Here is a 3,390-nt window from a genome sequence, read left to right as displayed (position 1 = left end):
GCAGAAAGAAAATAGCAAAGATCAAGGATTCCCTGGATGGAGACCAAAGCAAAAGGTAGTCAGAAAAAACAAACCCCCTTCAGGAATATTGGGAAGAAACTAGATTTCTTACAATGTGTGGAATGTGGGCCACTCTATTCAAATAGTTAAGGAAAGAGTGATTCCAGCAGTCTGAAGAACTTCAGGATACCAGGAGAAGGATGCCAGGATGCTGTTTATCTCTTGTCTTACTATCATCTGGCTTAAGAGTTCAAGGTTTTTACGACTAGCCTTATACAGGTTTCAGTTAAATATAAATGAAGGTCATTTCCAAGAGGGCCTGTAGAACTGTAAAACCAGGAGCTCTTAAGTCTGTGACCAAAGACTGAAGTTCTCTGTAGGATGCCATAGTCACTCAATAGTGTTTCTAAAGAGATGTGACTCTTGAAAATCAAGACAGTTCATTCATAATAAACCATGATCAATGATGTGGAAAGTAAATAAGTCAAAGTTTAATTTTTTTAAATTATAAGTGATCCTCATCTCATAGAAGGAATATCCTAAAAGCAGTTTAGCAGCCTTAGAAAGCCCCAAGTTAAGGGCTTACCTTAAAAGAAGAAAGCAAAGAAGAAAACACAGTGTGAACCTGAGAAACATCCTACATGGTACCAGAACACTCTGTTGCAGGCAGGTCAACTCCTCAGGTCCCCTCTGCTTTCTCCCATAACATCCTTTCCTTGCCCTAGAGAAGTTATATGGAAGTCATGGCCTTATGTTTATAAGTATGTTTCCTTGTTCATAACTCTTAGATCTCAAAAAAAAAATATGAGAGACCTCCAATCTCTTAGAGGGCTTGCTTACCCAAAATGAAGCAGGAGAAGAATTTGGTTTCCTCTGCACGAATAGAAGCCTCTGGGGTAAAGGCAGTGTAGTGCAATATAATCAGCAAAGCAATGTCCTTTTCTTCTTACTACCCACAACTGCCGCCCACACTCACAAACATACTCCCCCAACACTGATGACTCATGGAAGGTAAACATGGTGAGGCAGTGACCCCTCTGCAGGAACCTGGATGAAAAGCAGTGTTCTATCACTATACATTTAACATTTCTATATTGTGCTTCTAATGTTTTATATCAAAAGTCACATAAGCTAATAAAATGGGAGACAGTAATAAAACGCTATCATCCTTATATACACAATTAAAATTAAAAGTCACCTCTGAGATTTTTAAACTAGGGGAAAAATGAGCAAAAGCTCTGTCACTGGTGGGTTTTGCTTCAACAGGGTCTTCTTCCCTTGGGCTTTATTAATGAGAATGGTGCCTTCACCCCGCCTGCCCTCCTCTGGAGTTGTTGGACCTGCATGTTACCTGTTCAAAATTTGACAGCCTCACACTTATCTCAAAAATGACCTGAGTACCTCAAAGATTTTTTTGTTCATGCACAGAGTTTCCAAGATATTAAGAGACCGAAGGAAAGAACAAGATTCTAGGCCGCCTCAGGCACCTCAAGATTGAATAGGGAAAAGTGTCATTTCCCAACCCCATGTAGCCTCTTCGGGTGAGATTCAATCACTTAACGTCAGCATGGTGTTGAGGTTTCTGCCACCACTGAGGATCACACAAAAGCTGAGAGTCAGAAAATTAAAGTTTAATGTAAAATTAATGGAGACTGAACTAAGTCAGGAAAGTACATTTGGTGTATGAATCATGTAGCAGGGAACCAGGGAACCAGGAACCCAGAAGCAGGATGGGAAAGGGAAAGGAGCCCTGGAATAAACATCTGAAAATTTGGATTCAGGCCCAGCCCTGCCAAGAATTGACCTGTGTGACTTTGTGAAAATTATATGGCTTCTCTGACTTTCATTTGCCATATTTGAAAAGTGAGAGTAACAGTATTTACCTTGAGAGTTATATATGAATTAAATAAGGTTATTGATGTGAAATCTCCAAGAATATAATAAAACCCTCATAAATGTCTAGGAATCTGAATATAGCCTTTGGGTGAAATCTAGTATTCATATAAGGGTCAGATACCTGTCATCGCTCTAGTGACAGAATGTTATCCTAAGAAAGTGTCACTCCTTCTGAAGGACACTTACATACCCCACATTTTCTCACTGGACAAGCCTCACCAGTCTGTGAGGTCATTATGCCACTTGCCAACTAGATGACAACCAGAGTCCCATTCCTTTGTAATTTCCATAGGCCTTCATTAGCATAATACCTGGCGCACAAGCAGGATTTTGATACATGAAGAAAGTATATAAAAATATTGAAGGGAAAACTAACAGAACTTTGATACTTAATACACTGAACTAACAATAGTGGGGAGATATTCAAACCAATCCAATTGTTTGCTTCTTAGTTACGATCTCCCTGGTAAGTGCAGTTCTTTTGATAATAAAAATGACACACTTTTCTAGCTGACTAGGAGATGGAGCATCCCTGAAAAGGTTTCAGAGATGCCATTTCTACCCAGAGGCAGTTATCAAAAAAATAATAGGAAATGAAAATAAAAAGCAATACATGTGTTCTAGTAACTGAGGTGTTAACAAATGTGGAATATTTTAAATTTTTACAAGATGAATGTTTCTGGTTATTTATCTAAGGTATCATAAAAATCACATTTAAAGCAGAATAAACTACCAGATTCTGATTGTAAAAGAATGGCAATTTCCTTTCAACAATCACCCCAAAACAAGTATAACAAAAAACACAAATGGAAACAGTCTTTAGTCAGACTAGATAATAAGTCGGCCTCAAACCACAAACTATATGAAAGGATTTCCAAATGCCCTCAGGTCAGACAAGCATGCGCAAGGATGTTGTGAGCACACTCAAGGCAGCAGCTGCAGAGGAAGAGGGAGGGGATGAAGTCTTCAAATAGGTGACACACTCCAAAGGCAAAAATAACACTACCCGGAGTCTAATCATTGGAATCTGATCTGTGCAATGTCTGGCAGACTCCACCGCCTCTGATTCCTGATGACCAGGGAGAAGACCAAAAGAACTGACTTCTTGGTGAACAAAGAAGACTTCTGATGGCCAGCCCAAAACATAACTTTGGTTCTTTCCCCACATGAACCTCCTGTAAATAGATAATACAGAAAAAGTCCACCTCGTTCAAAGATGAATAATAAGTGGAACAAAAAAACAGAACTAGAGTTATATAAGCTTGTCACAACTTTTTTTTAATGTTGGAAGTAAAGAATAAGAAGTGAATAGTAGAAGAAACGTTATGATAAAGAATATTGCCATAGAGATAATGAAAGTCAACAAAGCAACTGAATTAAAAGTATTGAAATAATTACCTCCTTGAAAAGAGCTCAAAAGATGCATAACAGTTATGGAAGTAAGTGATAAAGACAATAAGAGAAAACACACATGTCGAAGTCAGATATAATGTG

The 3,390-nt window shown here is 38.4% G+C and overlaps 1 non-coding gene across 1 annotated transcript; it reads left to right on the top strand.

Annotated features, from left to right (window-relative positions):
* The first annotated feature begins 300 nt into the window (after positions 1-300).
* On the top strand, positions 301-422 carry LOC119053513 (small nucleolar RNA SNORA25). Its single transcript, XR_005083316.2, has one exon. It is a non-coding gene; the product is annotated as a small nucleolar RNA SNORA25 (small nucleolar RNA).
* Positions 423-3,390: the final 2,968 nt, after the last annotated feature.

The sequence above is a fragment of the Artibeus jamaicensis genome, unplaced genomic scaffold, assembly GCF_021234435.1.
Source record: "Artibeus jamaicensis isolate MK-2021 breed Jamaican fruit bat unplaced genomic scaffold, CSHL_Jam_final contig_548, whole genome shotgun sequence".
NCBI classification, from domain to species: Eukaryota; Metazoa; Chordata; class Mammalia; order Chiroptera; family Phyllostomidae; genus Artibeus; species Artibeus jamaicensis.
Note: the sequence above shows the minus strand (reverse complement) of the source record. Positions and strands in the feature narration are given on the sequence as shown.